Raw genomic sequence first — 12,208 nt, 5'->3', positions numbered from 1 at the left:
TACTCAGGTAGTTGGTAGGAATGCAGTTACCTCAATCCATCGTAAGAACGTGCGTGTGTGGTAACTGACTTCACACCGCCTGTTCGGTGGTTCTGGAGATATTTTTTTTTTTGTTAAGAAAGAAAATTTAAAAATAAAATTTAATATATAAAAATGAAAATTTTAAAATATGTAGTAGAGGCAGCAATAGAGATAAGAGGAACAAAAATTTTTGCGTAACAAATAAAAACCTATACCCAATGTTCATGACTTTCCCACAATGTTTTTGGTAGCTGAGCAAATGCCTTCAACAAAGCTAATATTAGGTACCTTGGGTCGTTCGTAAAGTTGATATTCTCATTTCCAATTCCTGTTTGAACGCCCACCCAAGAGTAGCGTTGACTTGGGCCCGCCCCCATATTGACGCCTGGTGTTACACCGACACCGACACCGCCGCCCCCGCTGCCACCACCACCACCACCACCACCAGTGTCTTGCATTTTCGCAGTGCTCAATATTGAAGCTGGTTGTCGTCTAAAATAGGAACTATCCATATCGGAGTCAGGTGATTTATCGTCGTGATTGGGAAATGGCCGTTGATAGCTGCAAAATAGATGAGATCAACAATTAATATTTTTCAAAAACGAACACACAAAAAAAGACAACCCATAAAATTTCACTTGCCGCGGATACTTGTAGAATGGTGCGTAAGCAGCTAAATTCTCATCGGAGGGCACTCGACGCCCCACACAGCCACCCAGAAAGGATTGCGGCACACCACTACGCCTCGAGAGACAGCCAAAGAAACGATCGCGACGCGGCCTCTCGATGCTATGCAGCTGACGATCAGTTAGGCAGTACTGTACTTAAGGGCAAAAAAGGAAACAAAAATGACCAAATATAAGAGGCATAGCGGAAGATTGCACAGCAAAAAAGGTGCAGATGAAAATAAGCCACAGAAACGAAAACCAAAAATATAATAAAAGAACAGCAAAAAAATAAAAATAAAAAATAAAAATTCGCTCTAGCAGCAGAGCATTCACCTGTTCGCGTATATCGCCTTTCGAATAAACGGATGGACGCGGATACAGTTCTGTGGAGGAGGTGTGTCGTAAACGGCGTCGACTCATATTCTCATCTTCGGAGTCGTAACTGCGATCGTAATGGCTAGAAGCCGCTGACTGCAATGAAGCGAAAAGTGCAATAATTAATGGGTTTCATAAGCGACTTGCAGCGGCAGCCGCAGCCATGGTTTGAGTGCAGTTCGGCGCAATTTCGTGGTGCTTACCTTAGACGCCACCTCGATGGTGCCTAGTGAAACTGCGTGATGTAAACCTGCAAAAGGAAGGAAGACAGTAGTAGGCACTTGATGAGCTAATATAACATGCAAGTGTGTGTGTGTGTGTGTGTGGTATATAGTGCGAACTTATCTCTATGTAGACACAAATATATGTAAGTGAGTTTACATGTATGTAGTGGTAAGCGAAGACGGCAAAAATAATTAGCAACACAAAATTAGTTGCAAATAAAGAGTGGAACCATGGCTCAACAGCGGCAATGCAGCCAATGAGTGCAACGAACTTGTTGACCGGCGCGCAGAGTGCAGTGCGCAGTCGCACACCAACCGACACTGGGAAAATGAGTTAGGCGTTTAAATTTCAATTATTACTGATTAAATGGTTGTTAATGGAAATAATACTAAGACTGATTGGCGGCCAAGCCGCAGATGGGAAGTGAAGAGTACGAAGTTTAACAGATTCTTTATGGTTTCTTTTGTTGCAAAAGTTAAATGGAATTGAGCACTCATAGTATACTAAGTATATATATTTTCCCGTATATATAGCTGAAACATAGGGCCTCAGTAAGCAATTTAAAATAAGATTTATTTCAAGCTAAGAACTTCACTTGCCTCCAAGAGCGGTCTGTTCGACAGGCGCTTGATTTGTCATAGCCAAGATATTGTTGTTGCAGACAGTACTCCTACGAAGGAACACTCATAAACGAGCCTTAAACTGACAACACACTCTAAGATAAGACCCTCGGTGTCCCTAAGGCCCATCGTGATACCTGCATTTGATTTGCATCGCCTAACTAAGTTGCTTAAACCACTTAGATCTTTTGTTTGACTGATTTGATGAACAGGTCTTCAAAGAAATAATCGCACTTTCTTCGAAGTGCAGGACATTCACAGAGGTGGTGTTGTGCCGACTCAATTTCTTCGGAGATTAGAGAGCGCCCATCTGCGGTTACAGCGGCCGAAACCTGTGGCGGGTGCTGCCTCCTGGTGGCCAATCGATGACTCAAATTCTCGTATAAAGGGTCGGTCAAATAAACCCTATCGTTTTGGAAGCTTACGAATTGCTCAATTTGATAAATTTTCTCGTCAGGGAACACATTGTTCGGAAATTGAGCGCTTTTGGCCAAGCGAAGCAACTCCTTCTCTCTCTCAAGTCTCATTTGTGGCTGCTTTGGTGATTTCACACCACATGCGTCTTTTGGATCTTGTAAGACTTGACTTTTTTCTTCAGTTCTTTCGCCATTTGATTGGCACTTCGTCGGGGATTTCGCTCAAATCGCTTCTTCACTTTTTGAACCACTCCACGTGACCTTGCAGTCTTTTGATCACCACCTCCATGACGTTTTGCGATGCTACCAGAATCATTGTAACGAATAATGGTGCGGTAAACAAAAACTTTATTTACTTTAAGGTGCTCGAGCTCTCGAACAATCGCTGGTTGTGCTTTTCCAGCCAAATACAGGGCCCGCCATCTATCGTTACGGAATTGAACTAGGTATTATTTGAAGAATGGTAACACTTAGCTGTCATCTGATTTGACAGAAAATTAGTTTTATTCTTCCGCTGAATGAAAATGGTTGTGCATACGCTCAAAGAACGCTGGGAAATATTGCGACATTACTTTGAAAATCATGGTAATGTTGCAGAATGTGTACGAAAATTACGTACGGCAATGGGCAGAAGAAAAGCACCGAATGAAGCGTATGTGCGTTACTTTGCGAAAAAAGTAGGAGAAACTGGGTTGCTTATTAACAAACCAACGCGTGACTGATCAAAACCCGTGCGTACATCCGAAAATATTGCTGCTGTGGCCGAGAGTGTTCGTAAATCACCAGGAACATCAGTTCACCGTCGTTCTCAACAATTGGACATTTCGGAGACATCATTGAGACGAATTTTGCGTAAAGACCTTGGTATGACGCCGTACAAAGCCGAGACATACATATGAATGAAGTTGTGTTCCATCATTAACCGGAAGGATTGTACTTCAAAAAAAAACAGTTTGGAAAAATATCCAGTAGTTTCTTTTTTATAGCATTTTTAATTCCGTAAAGTTATATGGCGGACCCTTTATAATGCAATCACACTACTACGTTTGAAATCCATTACTGATTTTCTTTTTTCGCGTTTACTCCTGGCAAAATGCCTCCACGCGCTTGTAAACAATACTCCGGACTGTCATTTAGCCAACTAACAGACAGCTGATGTCCGTGCATCAGCAGAGCGAGCGGTCTACAGTTGGTTACATTTCGAGCACCGGCCCCTGTAGACCAAAATTGCAGGGGCTATAAAACTTGCGGCCTCGCTAGTCTAACGTGAATGCACTAGCCTGCCATCCCAGAGGTTGGCACAGATGGCGCTCCCAGCAGTAATAAGGCGTTGTTCCTAAGCAACGACAGGTGGGCATTCCCACTACTTTGAACTGGTAGCGGCAAATAGATTAACGAAATCAACGCAAGACGAAGTCTTGTCGAGGCCCTATGCTCCTGAGAGGAGTGAACGAAGAAGAAAAAATTCTCAAAAGTTTTCTAATAATCCTATTTTAAAAAGTTGGACACCCCGATGAAAATTTGATGAATTTTTATAAATTTATTAGAAAGTTAGTAAATTTGATTCAAATTGCTTTTGTTAGAGAATGAACCAAGTTTTTTTTTGGAAATTAAATTACAAAATATTAAAATGTCAAAATTTACAATCACAAGCGATGCACTATTTTTATTTGACGGGTGTATTTCACCTATAGTGATTTCGATTTCATGCTTCATCTCTTGATGATTGGCGTAACTTTTATGCTTAAAGGCAACATACAACCCTTCTTAAAATATTGGGTTGGCAACTAAGTAATTGCGGATTTCACTCATAGCTGGCTTCAATTGAATTTTTAGGTTTGCAGACATACTACAAATCTAAAACACATTTTGTTATTTGATAGTTGGCAATTCAGCTGTCAATAAGTAAAAAAAAATGTTTGATCGGTTGCGTAGTTTTCGTTTGGTGTTCGTTGAAAAATGGAAAATCAAAAGGAACATTTTCGTCATATTTTGCTTTTATATTTCCGTAAAGGGAAAACCGCATCACAAGCTAATAAAAGGCTATGTGGTGTTTATGGTGACGAAGCCATTAAAAAATGGCAGTGTCAAAATTGGTTTGCCAAATTTTTTCGTTCTGGTGATTATTCACTCAAAAATGAAAAACACTCTGGTCGTCCAGTTGAAGTTGATGATGCCCTAATCAAAGCAATAATCGAATCGCACCGTCACAGTACAACACGTGAGATTGCAGAGAAGCTTCTTGAGATTGCAGAGAAGCTTCATGTATCACATACAGGGTTGGCCATATTAAACTGACCCATGTGATTATTAAAAAAATATGGAAAAAGAAACATTTTTTTGTGTTTTATTGTGAAAAACATTTAATTTAGTTCAAGGAGATTCGTTTACATCACTTTTTGAATATGATATCGCGCAAGTGGTCGCCCTTAGCACGTATTTGGATATGTACAGGGTTGGCCATCTTAAACTGACCCATGTGATTATTAAAAAAATATGGAAAAAGAAACATTTTTTTGTGTTTCATTGTGAAAAACATTTAATTTAGTTCAAGGAGATTCGTTTACATCACTTTTTGAATATGATATCGCGCAAGTGGTCGCCCTTAGCACGTATTTGGATATGTACAGGGTTGGCCATCTTAAACTGACCCATGTGATTATTAAAAAAATATGGAAAAAGAAACATTTTTTTGTGTTTCATTGTGAAAAACATTTAATTTAGTTCAAGGAGATTCGTTTACATCACTTAGCTCGTATAGCGTAATGTGCCCGTTTTTCGGCGTTTTCCATAGTTTTGGCCAGCGTCTCGGCCGATATGGCGGCTATTTCCCGTCGGATATTGGCCTTAAGTGCGCCTAGTGTCTTTGGCTTCTTGACGTAAACCTTAGATTTCAAATTACAGTAAAAAGTTATAGGGTTACTCAATGGGTCAGTTTAATATGGCCAACCCTGTACATGCATTAAAAATCACTTAAAACAACTTGGCTATGTGGAAAAACTCGATACATAGATTCCTCACGAACTGAAAGAAAGGCATTTAACGCAACGCATTAACAGCTGCGATTTGCTAAAGAAACGTAATGAAAATAATCCATTTTTAAAACGACTAATAACAAGGTTGTTTCCAACAATATCGAGCGGAAGAGATCGTTGAGCAGGCCAGGTGAACCAACTCAAAGAACGTCAAAAGCTGATATTCACCAAAAGAAGATTTTTTTATCAGTTTGGTGTGATTACAAAGGAATTGTCTACTTTGAACTCTTACCACCCAAGCGAACGATCAATTCTGGTGTCTACATTGAACAACTAACAAAATTAAACAATGCAGTAGAAGAAAAGCGGCTCGAATTGACAAGTCGAAAAGGTACACGAAAAGTGGGCAAAAAGAAAGGTGAATTTGGTTGTAAAATGAAAAATCTTTATTTATTCTTGTAAATCAATTTCATTCCCTTCAAAATAATCCCCTCTCGATGAAATACACTTATGCCAACGATTTTTCCAATCCCCGAAACATGCCAAATAGTCCATTTCCGGTATAGCCATCAGCACCTTCTTCGATTCAGCTTTTATCTCCTCAATCGACTCGAAACGCGTTCCCCGGAGTGGTCTCTTGAGTTTTGAGAATAGCCAGAAGTCACACGGAGCCAAATCAGGCGAATACGGTGGTTGCGCAACGATATGCATGGAATTTTTGGCGAAATGGTCACGAAGAACGAGTGCAGTGGGAGACGGTGCATTATCGTGATGCAAAAACCAAGAGTTGTTGGCCCATAATTCTGGTCTTTTTAGTCGAATTGCTTTACGTAAACGACGCATAACGCTCAAATAATATTCCTTATTAACAGTTTGGCCAGGTGGAAGGAATTCATAGTGCACCACACCACGAAAATCGAAAAAACCTGTCATCATGACCTCTATTTTTGAACGACTTTGACGTGTTCTTTTCGGTCGGCCTCGCCTTTAGCACGATATTCGCTTGATTGGTCGGTTGTTTCAGGGTCGTAAGCATAAATCCAAGTCTCATCTCCCGTAATGATGCATTTGAACTTGTCCTGATAGTCTGAAAGCATTGTTTCACACACATCAACGCGACGACTTTTTCCAAGAAATTGAGAGTTTTCGGTGCCAAACGAGATTTGAATTTTCGTAGGCCCAAATGGTCTTTCAAAATGGTTTTCACAGGTCCTTCTGATATTCCGATCATATCAGTAAGGTTTTTAACAGTCATCCGACGATTTTTGAGCACTAACTCCTTCACTTTATTGACGTGTTGATCATCTGTTGACGTCGATGGTCGTCCGGAGCGCTCCAAGTCATCAACACGTTCTCGACCCTCTTTGAAGTCTTTGTACCACTTATAAACATTTTTCTGCGACATGGTCGAATCACCATATGCCTTCTGCATGCTAAACGTTTCCGAAGCCGAAATTTTATTCCGCAAACAAAATTTGATGGCACTTCTCTGCTCAATCAAATCACACATTGTAAAAATCGAAAAATGCACTCTTGGTCATTTGGTAAACCCAAGCGTAAATATATTACTGATAATGACATTCACATGAAAGTTGGCCCAGATGTTATTAACAGTGCTGCCAACTCATGAAAAAAATTACTAGAGCGAAATTTTAATCCCGCGAAGTTCGACAAATAAATTCACCTTACTTTTTGCCCACAGTAGTAGTATTCCATCATGACAATGCGAGGCCACACAGATCTTTGGCCACTCTGCAGAAATGATTGGAGCATGGTTGGGATGTTTTGCCACATCCACCATATAGTCCTGACCTTGCACCATCTGATAACTTTTTTTCGATTTTTACAAAACTGCTTGAATGGTAAAAATTTCTATAATGATGATGATGTCAAATCGTACCTGATTCAGTTTTTTGCTAATAAAAACCAGAAGTTTTATGAACGTGGGGTTATTATGCTGCCTGAAAGATGGCAAAAGGTCATTGATCAATATGGGCAATACATTACAGAATAAAGTTTTTTAGTTCCATGAAAACATTGTCTTTTATTTTTTAAAAGAAATCCGCAATTACTTAGTTGCCAACCCAATATTTTAATGCAAATAGCAGATTCTAGGTGGTCAATTGACATCACCGTTTCGGCTGATTATTCGATATTCAGTTCGAATATTTCCGGGTATGAAAACTTTTTCCTTGTTTTCCATTTCATTCATCAATTGTTCATACCAAAAATTCGTAAATATGGTCTTCGAACCATTCATGGTGCAACGAAATCGGTAGAAAACCAAAGATATCTGGGTTGACCGGAATCCCACCACCTATTTAACCTTTGGCTTGCAGTCATCTGTAAAAATGAACGTAGTCCGTAAATCTAGGCCCGTGAAGAATTTCCATTTGATTCGCTCTGTGATGCGTGTAAACAATTGTTTTTCATAATGAAGTTTGACAGTCGCAAGCTTCCCGGAATGCTATATAGAATTTCCAAGCCAGAGCTGTTTTTGGTTTAATTGCATGGCTGCGAGCTCAAAATTCTCTCTACTGGAAGAAGTTTTAACAAAGGTTCTAAAGTATTTATAGAGGCGAAAATGCACTCTTCTCAGTGCATTACTTCCATTTCGTTCCGGGATGTGGTGCAGGTCATTCCGGCAGGTGGTGACCCCATGGGAAATAACGCGACGTACTATCGTTGTATAATAGTTGCAACCGATTGTGTCGTCCTCCTTGTTGCACTATTACAAAATTGCGTATGTGCATATTTTTTTACGAGAACTGTGAAAGATTTTCTTAACAAAATTGTGTTTGAAGGTCTTTTAACTTGAAGTTTTACTTTTTGCCACTTGCTGTTCACCTTGCAACCTTGCAATTACGTACTTATGCACTTAAACACACACACATGCACATAATCACAAAAACTTAAACGAATACAATTGCTGATTTGGCAACACCTACGCGAAAAATAACTCACTCCATACACCCACATGCACACCAACGCAGCAACACTCACGTGGCGCCATTACAAACGCAAGGGCGCCCAGGTTAGTAGGTAAGTAGTAGAGGATAATGAAAGTTAAGTAAGTGAAGCAGGTACATATGTACATACCCATGCAACTGTAAGTACATAAGTGTAATACATACATACATACATACACATATGTATAAGTATGTATACATAGAACGGCTACAGAAAATCCAAGGACTCGACATGTTTCTTGTTGTATAAAAATATGTATTGCTGGACGGACGCAAACAGCGAAATTACATTCGCGACAACAACAAAAATAACAGCAACTACACCAGCAAACAACCCACAGCCAAGCCACCCTACATAAAAATTTGGCCAAAATACCATCCACAGCAAATGAGAAATTCATAAGTATTGTAAATGATGCTTTTGGCAGCCGTCAAGGAGGGAAGGGAAGAAAGGGAAGGGGATGAAGTACAAAAAAAACAACAGATTGCTTGGGAGCAAGCCATCTTTGGTGGCTACTACCAGGCTTCACACGCAAAAATGACATTTATTTATTTTTTAATGTGTCCTGTAATTATCTGTTAGGGTGATCGGGCTACTTTTTTTCAAAGCAGTATTTTCCGGAAGTTTTGTTTTGTGGTATTCAGATTATCGATTATTATTTTATTATTTTGAAATTCAGAAAGTCGCGTTATCGTTTCGTTTCCTGAAATTGACATGACATGTCTTATGTTTGCCTATAAATCGTTTTACTTCTTCTTCCTGATTGGCGCGATAACCGCTTATGCGATTTTGGCCGAGTTTAACAAAGCGCGCCGGTCGTTTCTTTCTCGTGCTAACCGACGCCAGTTGGACACACCAAGTGAAGTCAAATTCTGCTCCACCTGATGTTTCCAACGTAGAGGAGACCTTCCTTTTCCTCTCCTACCAGCAGCTGGTACCGCATCGAATACTTTCAGAATCGCTTTTCTACCTAAGTATAATTGAAGATCCGTTGTTAATATTCAGTAAACAAGTGAAAAAGTATATTTGTAGGCCGAGTTTACCTAAGCTAATGTAAAACTAGTCTTCATACTACTGAATGATAACACAAGTCTTGCTTAACGGCTAAGAAGGTTTTGCTCCCAGAGACCAAGAGACCAAATATTAAATTCGACTTTTACTGCCAACACCTCAGCAAATTGAATGATGCGATCGATCAGAGGAAGCCTAACGTGGCGAATAGGAAGGGTGTTGTGTTCCATCAAGACAACGAAATTCTACTCATATCTCTTACGAGACTCTAGAAACTCTACTGCTCGAATTAAGGGCTAGTTTTAACAAATGTTCTAAAGCGTTTATAGAGGCCGAAGTGCAGAGTTCTTTGCAATCTAACCATTTTGCTCCACGATGTGGTGCAGTTTGGCACAGGCCATTCCCGTATATAGGGACGCCATAGCTCTGCCAGCAAGCGATTATCACCTTCTCAAACATTTGGTATTTTTTCTTGGTGGTGGTAGCTTCAGCGAAATTGAGCTGGTCAAAGTTTTGTTAGCAATAGAGTTGAGAACTAACTCAGAGTTGATGACAGTCAAGCTGTCAGTAAATCGCCACAGTACAATAATATTTCTTCCAAAGCAGCAATTGAGCATAGAGCTACATACTCTAAATGAGCTGGCCAAGCAGAGCAGCACGAATATCGTCAAGATCTGTAGACACAGAGACATTCCTGAATATTGCACAGCCGGTGAGCTGACTAGAAAGGAAATGATCCTAAATAGGTCAACTCGGTTCAGTGAGGAGTATACCTTTATTTTCTACCAAGTTCTTTATCAGATTGGTGTACATCACGCAGGGCAACAATAGATGCACCAAAGAGCCCACTTGTGAGTTTCTTAGTTTAACCCATTTAACTAGACAGGTATGGCGGCAAATGGCGAGAATGAATGCAAGCACAATTAGATCCCTCAGAAATTTCGATCAAGCTTCCATTAGTACAGCAGTTGGTATCATCTAATGGTAATCGTATGGGGTTTCCTTCTAATGAAGTCTATCGTAGCTGAGGGAACGAGGAACGTCACCTTATAATGGTAATCGCATGGGGTTGCCCTGTAATAAAATCTATCATAGCTGAGGGAACAAGGAGAATTTGCAAAGCGTTGAACACATTCCCGGTTACTGTTCCGCTCTTCCTAGGCCTTGCAGTCTGAACTCCTACATCTTTGGATGTCTGATAGACTTCAACATCTTTTATATTTCAGCCTTTATCAGAGAAATAACATAATTTTAAGACAATGGGAACTAGAGAGGTAACTTGAGCGCAAGCTCTTGATATCACAATGGAGCTGAAGGCCTAAGTGAGCCTCTTTACACTCTCACGAAGAGTGGCAACCATCATAAGCAAACTTAACCTAGGACCGAGAGGCACTTCAATCGTCTGAATTATGAAATGGGCAAAAAGTTGTTGAACAAAACTGCGTTTATTTCATTCAAATAGGTTAATCAAAGGTATGTTAATAATAATAATATTTTAATAGTTATTAATAATAAATCGCCGAAACGAAACGAAAAAATGCTCAGCACTTTTTACTTCATTTAATAAAAGATTCTAAGTTTCCTTTCTTTGGGAGCCTGCGGGAGAAATATTCTCCCGAAGATCTTTAGTCCCCTCCGTTGGTGAGAAGTATCGTGTACGGTGCAACAGCGAGTTGTATGAGCTACATAGGGACATGAACATGGTTAAGCGTATAAAAATACTGCGACTACGCTGACTTGGCCATGTAACCCGCATAAACGCAGCGGCGAATCTACGACACGATGCCCCAAAGAGTAAGACGAGGAAGAGAAAGACCACATCGCCGTTGGAAGCACCAAGTGTTGTAGGACCTGTTGGCTCTCCAGATTTTTAACTAGCAACAGCGAGCGCAGCATAGAAACATCTGACGCGCTATTTTGGATTCGGCCAAAAACCGACACATTTCTGTAGCGCCACATAATTAAGTAGGTAATTTTTAATTTAATTTCTAGGAACCTCTTCTTCAAACAAATTTTTTGCTTTGAATGCCCGCTCTGTAGGAAAAAATGAAATATTTGCTCACCCTAGTATTTGGCTTACCATTTGGTCGCATCGCCACAGCCATTCTTTTCGACTTCTGAGCTGTCCACTGCTTTCACTAGCTGCTGCTGCGCCTTCCTTCAGATGCTGCGCGTGTTAGTGGATAGTGAGATTGTGCCTAGATTGTGCTATAATTGCAGTTGATATTCATCCGTTGTTGTCGCGGGAGGGGGGAAGTGAGAGTGGAGAAGCGAAACTGTTCGTACGTAAGCGTGTGTGACAATTTCGCAATTTATTTAATGTTGTGCTCGCGCTGCCCCACCACCGTGGCCAATGCTGGCTGAAGTCACTCGCAAGCGAAGCACTACGGATGACGCGCCTGCTTTACTGGTCTGACCCAGTCGTCGCCTTTGGTCCTTGATGGTTATTTGTACGGCTGCTGCTGTTTATTGGTGTGTTTTTTTCGCTCGTTTCTGTTACGTTTTTTTTTTTTTTTTGTTATTTGCAGACGTTAAAAATGCGTCGCATAGTAGTTGGCAACTTTAATATTTGATGGTCATAAATCTTTTTAGCTTCTGCGTTTAGCACCCGATTTGGTTCTTTTTTTATTGTTTTGGTTATTTCCCCATCATTTTTTCACTTTTGCTTTCTTTCAATGCTTACAAACTGGAGTGCCCGTGCGTGATTGGGTGGTGTGTGTAGAGTCGCCATTTGGGTGCGTGTGTGAATGTGCATGGGTTATTGTTGTTGTAAGAACTACATACGAGTATGCAGCTGATTTAATCGAATTCGGTGTTGATGTTGTTGGAGTGATGTTGGGTTGCTTTGTTGTTTATTGCTGGCGATTAGCGTTCATTGGTGTTGTTGTGGTTTGCCTTTTTTTTATTATTTGTTTTGTTGTTAAGAC

At 40.3% G+C, this 12,208-nt stretch overlaps 1 pseudogene; it reads right to left on the bottom strand.

Moving 5' to 3' along the window:
* Positions 1-702: 702 nt before the first annotated feature.
* On the bottom strand, positions 703-11,618 carry LOC129248558 (uncharacterized; annotated as a pseudogene).
* Between the last annotated feature and the right edge of the window lie 590 nt (positions 11,619-12,208).

The sequence above is a fragment of the Anastrepha obliqua genome, chromosome 5 (genome assembly GCF_027943255.1).
Source record: "Anastrepha obliqua isolate idAnaObli1 chromosome 5, idAnaObli1_1.0, whole genome shotgun sequence".
Taxonomy (NCBI): Eukaryota; Metazoa; Arthropoda; class Insecta; order Diptera; family Tephritidae; genus Anastrepha; species Anastrepha obliqua.
The sequence above is the reverse complement of the archived record's forward strand: the minus strand, read 5'-3'. Positions and strand labels throughout refer to the sequence as shown.